Source organism: Triticum dicoccoides, chromosome 6B (assembly GCF_002162155.2).
Source record: "Triticum dicoccoides isolate Atlit2015 ecotype Zavitan chromosome 6B, WEW_v2.0, whole genome shotgun sequence".
NCBI classification, from domain to species: Eukaryota; Viridiplantae; Streptophyta; class Magnoliopsida; order Poales; family Poaceae; genus Triticum; species Triticum dicoccoides.
In genome coordinates, this window is record NC_041391.1 from 370,725,431 (window position 1) to 370,745,345 (window position 19,915).

The following is a 19,915-nucleotide window of genomic DNA, read 5'->3' on the forward strand; positions in this document are numbered from 1 at the left end:
TTTCGGTCTCTTGTGTTCCGAGGCCATGTCTGTACATGCTAGGCTCGTCAAGTTAACCTAAGTGTTTCGCGTGTGTAAATCTGGCTTACACCCGTTGTATGTGAATGTAGGAATCTATCACACCCGATCATCACGTGGTGCTTCAAAATGATGAACTTTCGCAATGGTGCACAGTTAGGGGGAACACTTTCTTGAAATTTTAATAAGGGATTATCTTATTTACTACCGTCGTTCTAAGCAAATAAGATGCATAAACATGATAAACATCACATGCAATCAAATAGTGACATGATATGGCCAATATCATTTTGCTCCATTTGATCTCCATCTTCGGGGCTCCATGATCATCATCGTCACCGGCATGACACCATGATCTCCATCATCATGATCTCCATCATCGTGTCTTCATGAAGTTGTCTCGCCAACTATTACTTCTACTACTATGGCTACCAGTTAGCAATAAAGTAAAGTAATTACATGGCGTTGTATAATGACACGCAGGTCATACAATAAATAAAGACAACTCCTATGGCTCCTGCCGGTTGTCATACTCATCGACATGCAAGTCGTGATTACTATTACAAGAACATGATCAATCTCATACATCACATATATTCATCACATTCTTCATGGCCATATCACATTACAAAGCATACCCTACAAAAGCAAGTTAGACGTCCTCTAATTGTTGTTTGCATGTTTTACGTGGCTGCTATGGGTTTCTAGCAAGCTCTTACCTACGCAAAAACCACAACGTGATATGCCAATTGCTATTTACCCTTCATAAGGACCCTTTTCATCGAATCCGTTCCGACTAAAGTGGGAGAGACTGGCACCCGCTAGCCACCTTATGCACCAAGTGCATGTCAGTCGGTGGAACCTGTCTCACGTAAGAGTACGTGTAAGGTCGGTCCGGGCCGCTTCATCCCACAATACCGTCGAAACAAGATTGGACTAGTAATGGTAAGCATATTGAACAAAATCAACACCCACAACTACTTTGTGTTCTACTCGTGCAAAGAATCTACGCAATAGACCTAGCTCATGATGCCACTGTTGGGGAACGTAGCAGAAATTCAAAATTTTCCTACGTGTCACCAACATCTATCTATGGAGAAACCAGCAACGAGGGGAAGGAGAGTGCATCTACATACCCTTGTAGATTGCTAAGCGGAAGCGTTCAAGAGAATGGGGTTGAAGGAGTCGTACTCGTCGTGATCCAAATCACCGGAGATCCTAGTGCCGAACGGACGGCACCTCCGCGTTCAACACACGTACAGCCCGGTGACGTCTCCCATGCCTTGATCCAGCAAGGAGAGAGGGAGAGGTTGAGGAAGACTCCATCCAGCAGCAGCACAACGGCGTGGTGGTGATGGAGGAGCGTGGCAATCCTGCAGGGCTTCGCCAAGCACCGCGGGAGAAGAGGAGTACTTGGGAGAGGGGGAGGGCTGCGCCAGAACTTGTGGTGCGGTTGCCCTCCCACCCCCCACATATATATAGGGGCAAGGGAGAGGGGGGGCGGCCCCCTCAGATCCAATCTGAGGAGGGGGCGGCGGCCAAGGGGGGGAGGAGTGCCTCCAAAGTCAAGTGGAGGCCCTCCCCCTTAGGGTTTCCCCTCTCCCATGCGCATGGGCCTTGGGGGGGCTGGTGCCCCTGGCCCATTAAGGCGAGGGTGCCCCCTACAGCCCATGCTACTGTATTGGACGTGTTGGAACAATTTCCGGACCTCCGGACCCCTCCAGAATCCTCCGGAACCTTCTGGAAGCTTCTCGGTACAATACCGAAAAAACCCGAACTTTTTCCGGAACTCGAACAACAACTTTCCATATATAAATCTTTACCTCCGGACCATTCCGAAACTTCTCGTGATGTCCGGGATCTCATCCGGGACTCCGAACAACATTCGGTAACCACATACAAACTTCCTTTATAACCCTAGCGTCATCGAACCTTAAGTGTGTAGACCCTACGGGTTCGGGAACCATGCAGACATGACCGAGACGTTCTCCGGTCAATAACCAATAGCGGGATCTGGATACCCATGTTGGCTCCCACATGTTCCACGATGATCTCATCGGATGAACCACGATGTCAAGGACTCAATCGATCTCGTATACAATTCCCTTTGTCTAGCGGTATTGTACTTGCCCGAGATTCGATCGTCGGTATGCCGATACCTTGTTCAATCTCGTTACCGGCAAGTCTCTTTACTCGTTCCGTAACACATCATCCCGTGATCAACCCCTTGGTCACATTGTGCACATTATGATGATGTCCTACCGAGTGGGCCCAGAGATACCTCTCCGTTTACACGGAGTGACAAATCCCAGTCTCGGTTCGTGCCAACCCAATAGACACTTTCAGAGATACTTGTAATGCAACTTTATAGCCACCCAGTTACGTTGTGACGTTTGGTACACCCAAAGCATTCCTACGGTATCCGGGAGTTGCACAATCTCATGGTCTAAGGAAATGATACTTGACATTAGAAAAGCTTTAGCATATGAACTACGATCTTTGTGCTAGGCTTAGGATTGGGTCTTGTCCATCACATCATTCTGCTAATGATGTGATCCCGTTATCAACGACATCCAATGTCCATGGTCAGGAAACCGTAACCATCTATTGATCAACGAGCTAGTCAACTAGAGGCTTACTAGGGACATGGTGTTGTCTATGTACCCACACATGTATCTGAGTTTCCTATCAATACAATTATAGCATGGATAATAAACAATTATCATGAACAAGGAAATATAATAATAACTAATTTATTATTGCCTCTAGGGCATATTTCCAACAGCGGGTCACGCCGTGGCGCAGCCCGCCTCGGCTCGATAATGGCGCCCTACACTGGATGTGGAGGAGGCGCCCCGTGAGCCACGTTGCCTGCAGCAGGCGGCGACTGAGGCAGTGAGCGGGATGGTGCCGTAGAGTCTCTGACGGTGCTGACGAGCTCGGCAATGCGTTCGAGCCACTCCTCATAGAAGTCGTAGACTGGGCGGTAGCGCAGGAGCTCCCGTGCCATGAGCAGCGCGGCCTGAGCATTCGTTGGGCCACAACGCGCGTGGTAGGACGAAGCGACCGGAGTCAGCGACGGAGTGGCGGTGTACTCGTCGCGGCGCATGGTGGGTTACAACAATGAAGCTTGCTGCTCGTGGCCAGCAGGGCCCGAGGCAGCATTTGCCGCTAGCGATGGGGGACGGCGAGGACAGTCGTCACCCGCCGGTGTCATCTAAGCGACGCGGGCTGTGACTGCGGCTTGACGCTCAGTGCGAGCCCGACGCGCGTCAGCCATGGAAGTGTCGGAGTAGCGGTGAATCGATCAATGGAAGAGAAGATCCGACGCACCCCTACCTGACGCGCCAAATGCGGATTTCGGGTTCCACAAACCCTTGAGAGGTTTGAACTCTGGGGTGCGTGCGGAGATCTCAACCTACCCAGCCTGACTACTTGCTAACCTCCTAGTTGATCGCGTCGAGCTCAAAGGAAAGGAAGACACAGCTGTCACCCAGGTTCGGGCCACCGTGCGGTGTAAAACCCTACTCCTGCTTTGTGCTGGATTTGCCTCGAGGGGCTAAGGAAGAACTAGTACAGTGGAGAATAGTCTCGGGAGGCATGTTCTTGAGCTCAAGTGATCTAGTGAGACTGTGTGTGTGGAATGGATTCTATCCACCACCCTGTTGGTGGTGGCTAGGTCCTATTTATAGTGGCCTTGGTCCTCTTCCCAAATGTAGGCGGGAAGGGATCCCACAACGGCCAAATTTGAAGGGAGACAACAACTACGTCCTATCCAGACTAAAGTGGTCTTCGCCTGCAAATGCCGCTGGTCGTGATGCTGCGGTGGGCTCGGTGGTGACCTCCGTCCTGTCATCCTGGCGGTCTTGGTCTTGTTGCACCAGATTGGGAACATATGGTTGATTCCTCAGGACTCCACGCCTGCTGCTTATCTCCTTTGCATGGAAGGGGAAACTGGTACTCTGCGCCCGCTCGCGCCCGCCTGGCCTCGGTCGTCGTGGCTCATGTCAGCCGAACGTCGCGAGGTGTGCCTTTGCGTAGAAATCTCCGCTCCTCGGGAGCCAGCCTGAGGGGGGCCCTTGGAGGTCTTGGTGTCATCCACCTCGCAAGGCATGGGCCCTCGCGAGGGTTTTGAGTTGTTGATGCTAAAGCTGGGTCGTACCTGGCCGTCAATGGAGCCGCGTCATGGGCCACAGGCAGGAAAGTCTAGGTACCCTCGTATCCAGAACGTTGACACTAGCTATGGCCGCACCGTGTTGCGGGATGGTGCCAGCTTGGCTAGGCTCGGCTGCAGCCGGCGTGCCACCCGTTTTGCGGTCGATCTCGCGCTAGTTAGCGACAACGCACCGCTTCATGGCCGCCATCTTGGTGATGCTGTCAAGGAGCTTGACGCGAATTTCTTCTAGCGTTGTTGGGCCGACGTCTGTGCCGACGGGAGCAGCTAGATCCCGTATTGCTGCTTGCAATGGGTCTCCGGTGGCCCGGGTAGTGTTCTGGATGTTCCTAGTGACCATCACCTCCATGAAGACATCAACGCCGAGTGCGCGGGTAGAGGCGTCGCTAGCGACAGGGGAGAAAGCGGATCGTCGATGACCACCACCTCACCAGGGTACCCGTCGGAGGTGGCTGCATCAGAGAGGATGAGCTTCTCGAAGAGGTCGGTGAGGTGGCTCACTGAGCAAGCAGATCACGCGTCGGAAGCAACCACATCAGAAATGCTGAGCTTTCTGAAGAGGCCGATGAGGCAGCTTGCAGGGCAAACGACTCCCACGTCAGGCGATGCGCTGGTGCAAGCACAAGTGAATGCATTGGGCTGGTTGATCAAGCCAGACGTGACACACTTGCCGAAGGGAAGGGTGGTTCCTGTTTGGAACACAACTCCAGCCGACACCGCGAACGGCCCCATGATGGGCGCCAACTGTCGTGGTAATCTCACGTTAGATGCCAGGGGGGTGGCTTATCGTGGGTGGAGCCATGAGGAAGTCATCGGGTTCCGGAAGCGAGAGTGAGCACGAGCTCGGTAACACACGAGACATTCCCAGGTTCGGGGCTCTCCAAAGAGATAACACCCCTAGTCCTGCTATGATGACTATGATCAAGAGTGTACAAGGTTGCTCCTTGTGCCATGTTGCTAGAGGAGGAAGAAGGGTAGAGCTACCTCTCTTCTCCTAGATATGGTGTGGGTGTGTGGAATGAAGGCTGGACCCTTTGCATGGGTGAGCCTGGGGGGTTTTATAGGCCTACCCCCCAGGGGTACAATGGTAATATGGTCAGGTGTAGGACCCGGACATCAGTGTCTAAAGTCGCCGAGTTCTCCGCAGGCTGCTGGGGCCCGCCTCTGGAGGGCCCCGTCGGCTACCAAGAATCTGACCGACGGGTAGGGCATGCCACCTGCGGGCCACGCTGATTGCCTTACACTATAGCTCTGTCCTTGATGACAAAGGCCGTGTCATGCGTCATATGGCTACAGTCCCGCATCAGGCAGGTAGGTGGCCGCTTGGTCAACGCTCACTGTAGCCACGCTCCTTCTTGTCGTAGTTAGTGGGTGCAGACTTTGAGGGGAAGGAGCTACTGGAAGCTGGCCCGCCCCCGAGGCCACCTTTGAGGGATGTGCCATCGTTTGGAAGCCTGTAGGCCATGTTGATTGCCTTCTACCATGGCACGGTCCTTGCTGACGAGGGTCGCGTCATGAGTCGCATGGCCACAGTCCCGCGCCAGGCGGGTAGGTGGCTGTTGGGTCAGCTCGTACTGTAGCCACTCTCCTCCAGGATATGGGGGAGCAGACGACACTGTTTCCATGCCCTGTCCCGTCGTAGCAGGTGAGTGCAGATTCCAAGGGGATGGAGGGGCCGGCTGCTGGAAGTTGGCCCGCCCCCAAAGACGCCTTCTATGGGTGTGCCATCTTCTGGAAGCCAGCATGCATGACTAGATGGCATGAGGGGCTTTGCCAGCCCCGATGACTTGAAAAATTATTAGGTCCAGAAGAGGCTACCCGGTGTCAATCCCCCCGACATCTAGGGCGCCTGATCTGATGAGCGGGCCGCAGTCAGCCAGCGTAAGGGCTCGATGAGCAGCCGGCATTGGCGCAGGGGCTGGCGTTGCCGTCAGGGAGGCAGCGTCGGGTGCAGCGCGCGTTGTTGTGGGCTCTGAGTCCCTATCAGGCATGATGGGTTCCGGCGGCTCCAGAGCCGGCTGGCCCGGGGAGGCAGACTCCTCCTGAGGTTCCGCCACCACACCCTTGAGGGCCCGCTCTGTTGCGAGGGGGTGCGAGGTGACCTCTTCCGTCCGCATCAAAGCCGCCACGGCTTTGGTGAGTGGTGGCGCCTTAGGGTTCCCGGCTTCCTCCTTCCTCTTCTTCACCACTATGCCCACCCTGGTCACAAGAAGGAGAGTATTGTGGGAACGGCATCAAGGGCGGCAAACATAAACAAGGTAAGGTACTTACTCATCAGGGGTAATGTATGCCCTCTTCCTAGCCAGGGCTAGGGCACCTCCGACCTTCCTGGGCGCGGCATTTGCCGTGTCTTGGGGGTGGTGGGGCGCGCATCGGCTGGCTTCGGCGCGACGACAACGGTAGAGGCGGAGGCGTCTCCTTGAGGAGGGGGCGCCGGCGCACTCTTCTTCGGGGTCGCTTGGCCTTGCCTCCGTGGGGCCGGGGGACTGGCCCCGGATCTCGTGACGACCCCGGTGGGGCGCGGGGATTCCATGACTGGGGGCTCAACGGCATCATCATCATCATCTATGAGGTCACGGCAAAGCTCGCTCTAAGACAGCGGAGAGGTCTCCGCCGCATCGTCCATGGTTACCTCCGAGTCTTCTTCACCCCCTTCACCGGCGTTGTCGCCGGAGGACACCAGCATCGGGGAGTTGGGGAGCTCGGGCGGCACGAGCCAGAGTTCGTTCAAGACGGGCAAGGCAGCGACCAGCGCCATCCTATCGGCGCGCCGGTACAGCGGAATGTAAGCCACAGGGAGGTTGCCCAGACCCCCCCTCGAGTAGGGTGTTCATGGCCTTGTCCAGCTCCTCGCCAGTCAAGCTCCCATAGTGCAGCCGGATGTCGTCCTCTGCACCCTTGAACTCCCACATGGGGTGCGTGTGCGATTGGAGAGGGGCCATGCGCTGCGTCAGGAACTTTGACAAGCATGTCCCTCGTCAGCGCCTGGGCATCCATGTCAGCAATCATATTCCTCAAGAACGGCGCCACCCGGGGGTCAGAGAACTTCTCGTGACCCCACCTATTGAACTTCTCAGGCAGCTCGGTTGGCAACTCCAGTCGCACATTGATGTCCTTGGCATCCATGAAGACCCACCGGCGCCGGAAGTTCTCCACTTCTTCTTGGCCCTCATGAGCGTGTTACCCTTGTTGACTGTGGCGAAGGACACAAAACCGAAGCACTGGTTGGGTCGTGCATCCGTAGATAGAAGAAGTGGCATAGGAGCGCAACGGAGGGCCTCATGCCCACAAACGCCTCCCAGTAAGAGGAGAAGATGGACAAGAGGAGGATGGAGTTGGCCTGAAGATGTAGAGTGTGGACCTGGTAGTGGCCCAGAATGGCGGTGAAGAACCCGAAGAAAGGTAGGACGAGCCCCGCGAATATGCTGTGGAGGAAGAAGGAGTAAACGGTCCATGCCAAGGTCCTCTGCTCGGCGGAGCCGGCTAGGAGGATGGCATCACCCCATTCATTGTCACCGCCCGTCGTCAACATGAGTGCGGCGGTGAGGTGCTTCTCCTCGGTAATAGAGGACATGTAGAGGGCCAGCGCAGCAGAGGAGGAGGAGCTCGTGGCTGGGCGGCAGGTTTTGGTTCCCGGACGCCATTCACGGGATCTTGGAGGAAGAGTTGTAGAAGGGAGGAGGATCTTGACCAGATCTGGAGCTGCTTTCGCCAGGATGAGAGCGGATCTGGAGCAGGCACAAAGTCGACAATGATGGTTGGGTAGCGGGCGCCAGTCTTTTGTGAGCCTGGGCAGTTGTTGAGGTAGCATCAGGAAGTGGAGACGCCCACATCCTATAAAGCGCCATGCGTCAGCCTGGCCCGCAGGCGATTGGGGCCCGCGGCGCTTCGCCCTTGCCTTTAGCTTCACCTTGAAGCTGAGTCCGTGCGCGCCTTGGGCCCAGGTGCTATTTTTGGCATTCTGGGAACTAGGGTACCCAGACTTGCCTACCTGCGGCCCATGGCGTGGCTCCATCAACGGCCTGGTACAGCCCGTCTACAAGACACCCAAGACAAGACCCTCACAATAGGCCAAGCATCGCGATGCGAGCAACTCCAAGACCTCGTGAGGGAGCGGCTTCCCAGGCTGCTCCTGAGGAGCGGAGATTCGTATGCAGGTGCCCAACCTCATGATGTTGCGGTGATGCAAACCATGACGATTAAGGCCAGGCGGGCGCTAGCGGGCGTAGAGAAGACTGTTTCCCCTTTGGTGCTAAGGAGGCAAGCACAGGTGTGGGTTCCCGAGGAATCTGGCAAAGGTTTTCGTTCCGGTGCAATAAGACCAAGACCATCAGGACGGTAGGATGGATTTCATCGCCGAGCCCACCGCGGTGTCACGACTAGAAGATTTGCAAGCAAAGACCACCTTTCATGAAGATAAGATGTACTACCTGTCCCCTAACAAATTGGGCACTATGAGATCCCTGCCCACCTATGTTTTGGGGGGAAGAGGACCGAGGCCACTATAAATTGTAGCGAACCGACCTCAAACGGTCAAGTCTCTGTGCTTAAGTGTCATCCCTGGATCGGTATGCTGACACACACAATACTCAAGGATTTAAAACAGAGGTAAATCACATGTATAAAATAACGTAAATACTACTACCTCAATCCATAAAGCGGAAGAAAAACCAAGGTTGTGGATTCCCATCAACACCAATAGCAAAGTTGAGTGTAGAAATCATAACCCTAACGAATCACTTACTCGTCGTAAGATTCCTATAACATCAGACGTTGCAGCCATGTAGGTCAGTACATTGAATGTACTGGCAAATTCACACCATAGGATAAATGATGAACAAAAGATATCACTACATGCATATTTGGCTTGTGGAAACCTCTAGGTTTATTTTGCATAAAGCCAGTTTTTCCCTACAACAAAGGAATATATTTTATTTAACTACAAAGTTTGTTGAAAATATTGAGAAGGTTCCTCCAACTCAATCCCAAATTAATAATCATCAACCCAACAAATTATTTAAGTAACATGATGAGATCAACATGATAATCCAAGAACCAGATACTCAAGATGTCCATAACTGGGGACACGGCTAATCATGATTAGTTTGTACACTCTATAGAGGTTTGCGCACTTTCCACACAAGACTCGATCTCCTCCATTGAATTTCTCGCACTTCATGATGTTTGAGAAACGGATGACTGAGACACAGTCTTTTAGAAGCATTAACTCTCTACTCCGGGTAGACAATACCACCTACACCCCCTACAGCTGCTAGTCTACCTCTTTAAGAGCTCACGCAACATACTCAACTATGCCAGAGCCCATAATGGCTTGTGGCTACACACGGAAGTTTCTAGCATGAATAATTTTATGATCCATTTGAGCCTGGGTGGCGGTCCATAGGAAAATCACACGGAACCCCGGGATTTCCAAAAAAACAGGCAACACAGGATTCCCAGGTGCCTCAATCCACCCAGGTGTGTATTAAAGTAGCCATCTTAAGTTAACCATTAATTAACAATCTCACATCTGTCGTGGATCACTCAAACCAAACCACGTCTACGAGCATAGCATAGCAATATAAGCATAATGTTGAAGTAACTCCCAAGGGTTTGGTAATAAACAGGGCAATAGGTTCTACCTCATCAACTACTTCCCAATACCCACATATTATCAACTCCTAACCATGCAATGTTTGAGGGTTGAAACTAATGCATAAAAACTGGGTATTAAATGGATATGATCAAAGTGTGAACTTGCTTGTACTGTTGATGAAGATGATTCGCACTCAAAACTCTTGATAGATCTACTCGTCACACTCCGGTCAATCTATCCTAAGCAAGCAATAGTAACCACACATAAGCAATCACGCAAAAGAATCGATGGAAAGATCTCGAAAAACTTTGAAAACAGACAATTAACTCTTTCAATAGAAAACAATTGCTAACAGTACCAAAATTGGGTGAATTTGGCCTTATCAGAAAGTTTAGGTCAAGAGCTTCCATTTGCAAAAAGAATCAACTCAAACGGAGCTACGGAACTCAAGTTATGATCAAACGAAGTTTGAACTCAAATCTGGTCTAATTCAAATTTTAAACTGTAAAAAACATGTTTGAGTTGGATTACAGGATAGAGGGGATCATAACGAAGAAGTGGGCGTTGGTTTCGTTGAATTTGGACAAACGAGTAAAAAGTTGTGGTAGTTTGAAACAGAAGGACTAGTCTGTAAAAAAGATAATTACGAATTGGTCCCTGACGTAAATAAACAGAAAACAAAAAGGCTAAATGACGAACGTTCGTTTATAAGATCTAAACAGTGGACGTTCGCTGTCTAATAAAACCCCAAAAAAAACAGATCTAGTCTAGGTTTTTTTAAAGGAAAACCGAACTAAAAAGGAAAACCGAGAAAACCGGGCGGCGGTTATACCGGTTCGCAACGGTTTGGCGCCGGCGGGGAATTCCAGCGGCGGCGGCGACGGTTGGCGGTGGCGGCGGGCTCCGGCGGTCCTCCGGCGCGGCCGCGGAGTCGGGGAGAAGCGGCGCGAGGAGGGGAAGGCGATGGCGGCGTGGGCGGAGGTCGAGGGTGACGGAACGGAGTGCGGCGGCGGCGACAGATCTCGTCGGAGGCGGGAACTCCGGCGAGGGCGGCGGTGGCTGCGGTTTGCGGCAAAGAAGGAGGAGCGGGGCCTGGGGCCGCTTTTTAAGGAGGGGGAGGAGGCGCGAGGCGTGGAGAATGGGCAAAGGAGAGGCGGCGGCGGCGGCTGTCCGAGATGGGCACGGCGGCGGTGCGGGGTCGCTCGGGACTCCGTCCCGAGCTCGGGGACGAGGCCCGCGCGGCTTTGGGCCGGCTGGGCCGTGGCCTGGCGAGCTGGGCCGGCCCGGTCCGGTCGGTCCAGAGATCTTTTTTTTAAAACATTTTTCGAGACAAACAAAAAAACAAATAACAAGTAAATAAAAATTTTATATAGGCATATAACATATCAAAATTTTCATAAAAAGATTTCCTACAAGATGAATATTATTCTAGCTTAAAATAAAATCCTCAATAATTCAAATAAAGCAAAGAGTGATACAGCTCTAATAAAATCCAATAAAAATCATTTTAAAAATACCAAAATTAATCCAAATTTATTTCTCTCCAATTTTCTGATGTAGGGAATCATTTTACCCTAATTTCCATATGTTTTATTTTTGGAGAAAGAATAATTTGAATAAAACCCAAATAACTCCAAATTGAAAATAATTTCCAAAAGGACTTTAAATTTGATCCTTTTAAACTCCCAACTCATATTTCATATGTTTTGAAGAAGTCATTTTATCTTCTCTCATGAAAATCATTGAGTTGCTTAAAGTTTCTGAATTTGAAATATTTCCAAGTGAAATTCAAATATTTTCAAAAACCCTTTTCATTTATTTAAATGGAAGAAGTCATGCCATCTTCTCTCCAGGGTTTTGTGATGAAATGAATTTGAATTCACGGAGATGACGAATGCAAGGTGAAAGTTTGGGGAAGTCCTTTTATTCCCTCTCATTTAACTTCTAAAAGTTTTGTATTTCACTCAATTTCACACAAGCAATCAGACAATCAATCATAACTATCTATTTAATATAACATTCCAAAATTTAGAATTTTGGGACATTACAAACCTACCACCCTTAAAATGAATCTCGTCCTCGAGATTCGGAGAGGCTAGCAAGAAATAGGTTAGCGTTGGGTTCTTCTCAAAATCCATCGATCATCACAGGGGGTCTCGGTTGCTACCACCCTTAGAAGCATTGTCACGGTTCCATCAAAACTCATATACTCCATCCTTATTGTTGACAGTGTCGATCTTCTCTGATCCTCTAGATAATTCCTTCTCTGGGCTCTTCCGGTGGTGGCATAACCTTTACCGCAATTCTTCTATCCTTTCATCTTGGTAGGGTTATTCTGAGACTGGGTCTTCTTAGCTGACGGGTCTGGCGCCAATATGAAACAACTATCGATATCTCATGGTGGTCAACCATTTATGGTTTCTCCTGCAGGAAATGGGTCTGGGTTGAGCCTCACCGTATGTCCTATGATTGGCAACAACTGCCTTGTACAAGGGAAAAATACTTATACCATTCTAAGGTTTAAACAAGGTTTTGATCATCGTCTCTCTACTATAGGTAAGTCACTCAGATTTACCATCCCATATAGCAGGGCGAATAATAAGAGCAAGTCGGTATGGTGATAAATCCATCCCGCACCCAAATCATTTCCGTGTATATGGTTTAGCAAATCTCGCATTCTAACACTCGGTCATCCTCACAAGCATTGCAGAATTTCTCTTGTCAACGAACTAAGTTCGGATAAATCCATTGATTCTACAAGCCAAACAAAACATCTATCGTTTCTACACACTCTCTGGTTTTGCGTAACTCCTATAAAATCGTCTGCTGATAAAATCATAACTCTTCCAGGGTTTTTCCTTCAGCAAGAGTGTGCTTGCTTCTTGGCAGGTCTTGGGGCCTGTGGGTTATGGCCCATCTCATCACTTGTAAACCTTGAACTCATCATCAGGGGGTCTAATCATTATTCCAACATCCAATTTCCTAGCATTCTTAAACCCATCGTTGTACTGTCTCTCTTCCTTCTCTTGGTACCAAACTAAAACGTGATTACTCATACTCATCCTAGAGTTACAATTGCTCCTTATTAACAACATCATACCTCCTTTATATCCAATGATACTTCATCCCTTCATACTCTTGGGGTATTCCCACTTATTGAGATAAACCCATACTTATTTTTTCCGTAGTCCACTTCGTGGAATATCATTATCTTTTCCAGGGGTCAAGGGTTCTCATAGTTACTTGAAATGCACAAACTTATCCATAGACCGTATTTCTCATATCCTCGAAAATGGTCAAAAATCTTTCACCATAGGGTAACAAATCATACAATCCACTTCAGCACCAATGATGCTAACTTCATTGATTCTCAAATTATTACAATCTCCTGCATTTCCATTACAGGCCTCAACTAAACACCTCAATGTAAAAGAATTGTTCCCACTACTACTACTACATTTCTTTTGTTGCTAACTCAACTATTTAGCACAAGTCTCCTCCTTGGGACAATCTCTGGCAAAGTGTCCTGCTTCATTACAACGAAAACATATCACTTCTGACAAGTCTCGAGGTTTCCTTTTTGGGCAACCGCTGAAGTAGTGCCTTGTCTCCTTGCACTTGAAACAGGTGATATGACTCAAGTCCTTCCTGGTATCCAATATACTTCTCTTCCTGGATTTTTCCGTTCCAATCAGGGCTTCTATTTCCTGTGGGTCATACTCTACTTCCTCTGTCGGGAATTCTACTAGATCCCCATTCACACAATCCTGGGAGATATGTCCTTCTTCTCCACATGAATAGCATGACTTGGTGCAGGGTTTAATTGGGTCTTCTTCAGGTGTGTCCTCCACCTCTTCCTTCATCACAGGTTCTCCTAAAATTTCCAGGAGGGCTCCTTTCATTGCTTCTTTCTTCTGCTGGATGGTTCTTGGTACCATGGGGTAAATGTGACACTGAGCAGGGTAGTGGGTAGTTCCTTCACACAAGAAACAAGTGATCTGCCTAGTTGGGCATCCTTTAGTTGGGTGACTTCCTTCACAATTAGGGCATTCATTCTTGTGTTCTTTATGGGTGTGTCCCATTTCTCCACAAATCTTACATGCACAAGGCTTCTTCATATCATTTACATAGGGCTCCAATCTCTAGGACACAAACCGAGACTTTGGCAAAGTCAAATTAAATTCTTCCCAAGTGGTTACTCCTTGCCATCCATTGATGGTTTGGTACATCCTCCACCAAGTAGCAGCACCTCTTTCAAAGCATTGAAGAGCATTCTGGGCCATATCCTTTCCGGCTATAGGGTTATTCTTCATGTGATCCTCCATGTTCTGAATCCATCGGTCCGTCTCCAATTGACTCATTGGTCCAGATAATATGAGCTCATCTCCATTCATCCTCTATTGGGTCCAGGGGTTTTGGTGTGAGATAAGAGAGATAGAGAGGGATACACACAAAACAAACAATAGTTTTGAAAAGGCATTTTATTTTTGTGGCTGTCGGAAAAACAACAAACAAATGACAGCTCACAATCGTCGCGTCTAACGTAGGTATAACAGGGGTTTGATCTTCTAAAGGTCAATAAATCTTCAAAGTCGCCAAACTCTTCTTATTCATGTCTCCGATGACTTCTTTCGATCATGCTTGTCCTTCTCAAGTCCTTTTGCCAGATCATCTCTGTTGACGCGAAGTTTCCCATGACCTCCTTTAATATTCTGGAGTTGTGTTCCAAACTTCTGGGTTTCCATGTCCTTGACATGAACCATGGTCCTACTGTCCTTCAGTTCCTGGCAAATCTTCGGTATCTTGAGGTTTTGCTTCTCCGGCTTGTCAAATATAGCTTCCTGCAGGTCCAATCTTAAACTTCTTGATGTAATACTCCAGATCTTGGTGATACACCAGCTGAGGTTAAAACTTCATCTTTTGCTGACAGATGCTCCATCATCCTTCTACCATCCAATCCTTCCATGCATCTGCATGCTTAACTCCGCATGATGACAATAACATAAGCGGGTAATAAAATAACACCATGGTCAGCCGTGTCTATGCCCATGTTACTGCCATGAGCTTTCATTCCATAATTGATATCTCCTGTCTTAGGGTTTTCTTGACAAAAACTTGGAGTTCTAATGCTCCATGTTATGGTCTTTCTTCGATACACCTTGATCTCGGGTAATCGACAGCTTCATAGTCTGACATATTCCATAAGGGTAGCCTTCCTAGGTCTTACAAATCTGGAAAATTCTACAGGGCCTTCAAATTCTCCTAGTCTTCGGAGTCTTCAACCGTTGTATGTTCCATCATTGTAATGCACGGTAAAAATCCTCTTTATTCCAAAGTAGTCTTAGTTGTCCGATATCTTGCACTTCTTGGAGTGATCTCATCAGTCGAATCTTTGCGTGGTCAAAAGGGGAAAGGGCATAGTCTAACTAAAAGGGGATATTTGAATAAGCTCAGAAGAGAAGAGAGGTAAGAGATCTTTTTGAAAAGAAAGTTGTAGAGAAAATCTTTCCTATGGGCTTGCCAGTCTCTAGGGTCACGTTCTACAGTCAACATGTGCTCTGATACCATCTTGTAGCGACTCGACCTCAAACGGTCAAGTCTCTGTGCTTATGTGTCATCCCTGGATCGGTATGCTGACACACACAGTACTCGAGAATTTATAAAAGAGGTAAATCACATGTATAAAATAACGTAAATACTATTACCTCAATCCATAAAGTGGAAGAAACAACAAGGTTGTGGATTCCCATCAACACCAACAGCAAAGTTGAGTGTAGAAATCATAACCCTAATGTATCACTTACTCGTCGTAAGATTCCTGCAACATTAGACGTTGCACCATGTAGGTCAGTACATTGAATGTACTGGAAAATTCACACCATAGGATAAATGATGAACAAAAGATATCACTACATGCATATTTGGCTGGTGGAAAGCTCTAGGTTTATTTTTGCATAAAGCCAGTTTTTCCCTACAACAAAGGAATATATTTTATTTAACTATAAAGTTTGTTGAAAATATTGAGAAGGTTCCTCCAACTCAATCCCAAATTAATAATCATCAACCCAACAAATTATTTAAGTAACGTGATGAGATCAACATAATAATCCAAGAACCAGATACTCACCATGTCCATAACCGGGGACACGGCTAACCATGATTAGTTTGTACACTCTGTAGAGGTTTGCACACTTTCCCCACAAGAATCGATCTCCTCCGTTGAATTTCTCGCACTTCATGATGTTTGAGAAACGGATGACCGAGACACAGTCTTTTAGAAGCATTAACTCTCTACTCCGGGTAGACAGTACCACCTACACCCCCTACATCTGCTAGTCTACCTCTTCAAGAGCTCACGCAACATACTCAACTATGCCAGAGCCCATAATGGCTTGTCGCTGCACACAGAAGTTTCTAGCATGAATAATCTTATGATCCCTTTGAGCCTGGGTGGCGGTCCGTAGGAAAATCACACGGAACCCCGGGATTTCCAAAAAAATAGGAAATACTGGATTCCCCGGGTGCCTCAATCCACCCAGATGTGTATTAAAGTAGCCACCTTAAGTTAACCATTAATTAACAATCTCACATCTATCATGGATCACTCAAACCAAACCACGTCTACGAGCATAGCATAGCAATATAAGCATAACGTTGAAGTAACTCCCAAGGGTTTGGTAATAAACAGGGCAATAGGTTCTACCTCATCAACTACTTCCCAATACCCACATATTATCAACTCCTAACCATGCAATGTTTGAGGGTTGAAACTAATGCATCAAAACTGGGTATGAAAGGGATATGATCAAAGTGTGAACTTGCCTGTACAATTGATGAAGATGATTCGCACTCAAAACTCTTGATAGATCTACTTGTCACACTCCGGTCAATCTATCATAAGCAAGCAATAGTAACCACACATAAGCAATCACGCAAAAGAATCGATGGAAAGATCTCGAAAAACTTCAAAACCAGGCAATTAACTCTTTCAACAGAAAACAATTTCTAACATTACCAAAATTGGGTGGATTTGGCCATCATAAAGTTTAGGTCAAGAGCTTCGATTTGCAAAAAGAATAAACTCAAACGGAACTAGGGAACTCAAGTTATGATCCAACGAAGTTTGAATTCAAATATGGTCTAATTCAAATTTTAAACTTTCAAACACATGTTTGAGTTGGATTAATGGATAGAGGGGATCATAACAAAGAACTGGGCATTGGTTTCGTTGAATTTGGACAAACTAGTAAAACGTCGTGGTAGTTTGAAATAGAAGGACTAGTTTGTAAGAAATATAATTATGAATTGGTCCCTGACGTAAATAAACAGAAAACAAAAAGGCTAAATAACGAACGTTCATTTATAAGATCTAAACAGTGGACGTTCGCTGTTTAATAAAACCCCGAAAAAAGATCTAGTCTAGGTTTTTTTTAAAGGAAAACCGAACTAAAAAGGAAAACCGAGAAAACCGGGCGGCAGTTATACCGGTTCACAACGGTTCGGCGCCGGCGGGGAATTCCGCCGGCGGCGGCGGCGGTTGGCGGTCGCGGCGGGCTCCGGCGGTCCTCCGGCGTGGCCGTGGAGTCGGGGAGAAGCGGCGCGAGGAGGGGAAGGCGATGGCGGCGTCGGCGGAGGTCGAGGGTGACGGAACGGAGCGCGGTGGCGAGCGACAAATCTCGTTGGAGGCGGGAACTCCGGCGAGGGCGACGGTGGCTGTGGTTTGCGGCAAAGGAGGAGGAGCGGGGCCCGGGGCCGCTTTTTAAGGAGGGAGAGGAGGCCTGAGGCGTGGAGAAGGGGAAAAGGAGAGGCGGCGGCGGCTGTCCGAGATGGGCACGGCGGCGGCGCGGGGTCGCTCGGGACTCCGTCCTGAGCTCGGGGACGAGGCGTGCGCGGCTTTGGGCCGGCTGGGCCATGGCATGGTGAGCTTGGCCGGCCCGGTCCGGTCGGTCCAGAGATCTTTTTTTTTAACATTTCTTTTAAGAAAAACATTTTTCCAGACAAACAAAAAAACAAATAACAAGTAAATAAAAAAATTATATAGGCAGATAATATATCAAAATTTTCCGAAAAAGATTTCCTACAAGATGAACATTATTATAGCTTCAAATAAAGTCCTCAATAATTCAAATAAAGCAAAGAGTGCTACAGCTATAATAAAATCCAGTAAAAATCATTTTAAAAATACCAAAATTAATCCAAATTTATTTCTCTCCAATTTTCTGATGTAGGGAATCATTTTACCCTAATTTCCATATATTTTATTTTTTGAGAAAATATAATTTGAATAAAACCCAAATAACTCCAAATTGAAAATAATTTCCAAAAGGACTTTAAATTTGATCCTTTTAAACTCCCAACTCATATTTCATATGTTTTGAACAAGTCATTTTATCTTCTCTGATGAAAATCATTGAGTTGCTTGAAGTTTCTGAATTTGAAATACTTCCAAGTGATAGTCAAATATTTTCAAAAACCCTTTTTATTTATTTAAATGGAATAAGTCATGCCATCTTCTCTCCAGGGTTTTGTGATGAAATGAATTTGAATTCACAAAGATCATGAATGCAAGGTGAAAGTTTGGGGAAGTCCTTTTATTCCCTCTCATTTAACTTTCAAAAGTTTCGAATTTCACTCAGTTTCGCACAAGTAATCAAACAATCAATCATAACTATCTATTAAATATAACATTCCAAAATTTAGAATTTTTGGATGTTACATAAATATAGGTTAGCCACCACCATAGAGAGCGATCCGAACCTCTCGAGTCATTCCCTCACCAGAGCAGACCTCGCGAGGTTGTTCATCTCTTGTACTTGTTCATCCTCTGCCCCTCATGGGGCAAATCCACCACAAAGCAGGAGTAGGATCTTACACATCAAGGTGGCTCGAACCTGGGTAAAGTGAGTCCATCTTATTCCTTTTTCATCGAGCTAGGCCATGGGGCAACGAGTCAGTTGGCTAGATAGGTTGAGTTCTTCGCACACGACCCGCAGTTTGAACTTTTCTTGGGTCTGCGGAGCCCTGAACCCGACAAGTTTCCTCTTTGGTGCTAAGGAGGAAAGGACAGGCATGGGTTCCCGAGGAAGTCCCCAAAGGTTTCCATTCCTGTGCAAAAAGACTAGGACCACGGGCTCGGCAGGACAAATGTCATCACCGAGGCCACAGCTGCGTCACGACCAGAAGTTTTGCAGGTGAAGACCACCTTTCATCAGGATTAGATGTACTACTTGTCCCCTTTCAAGTTGCCATTGTGGAATCCCTTCCCGCCTAAGCATTAAGGGAAGAGGACCAGGGCCACTATAAATATAGGTTAGCTACCACCGTAGAGGGTATCCGATCCTGGTTGACTCATTCTCACCCCCCGAGCCCTTGCAACGTAGCTCATCCACTGTACTAGTTCATCCTCAAACCTCCTCGTGAGGCTAATCCACCACAAAGCAGGAGGAGGGTTTTACACCGCAAGGTGGCCCGAACCTGGGTAAAACTCTTGTGTCCATCTTCTTCCCCGCTCACACGAATCCAGCAAGGCTAGGATATAGAGCGGCAAGCTCGAGACTTGAGGGGTTGAGATCTTCGCACACGCCCCAGAGTTTGAACCTTCTTGGGTCTATGGAGCCCTGAATCTGACAGAACCCAGCCCTCTCGCTCCTTTCCCCATGCATCTCCACCACATCCGAGCGTCGTTGCTGCCATGGCTTCGATCTAACCGCAGCCACCGACCGCCCCGTGCGCGGTAGTCATGCCCAGGAGCTATGCCGAGCTCCTCTACATCATCTGCGCCCTGACTTGGAGCTCAGAACCACCGCCACGGCCGCATTGAGCTCGTCTTCTTCCTTCGACCACTGTTGCCTTTACGTCAACGCCATCCGCCTCCCCAGTGAGTTTCCGCTCCTCCTCCTCCTCCCTGTGCTCTGGTTCTGCCCCTCTTTCTAGCTAGCCGCCATGGTTGTAGATCGTCTCCGCTGTGCCTCTCGTCGTTGTTGTTTCGAGCGATGTTGACTTTGCCTAAGCCCTCGACCATGCACATCGATGCCGTAGTAAGCCGTAACACCAGCCCGCAGTCCCTGCCGAGCCTCTCATTGCTGTAGTCGCCCGCACCCGAATCCTGACGCCACCCACAACTTACC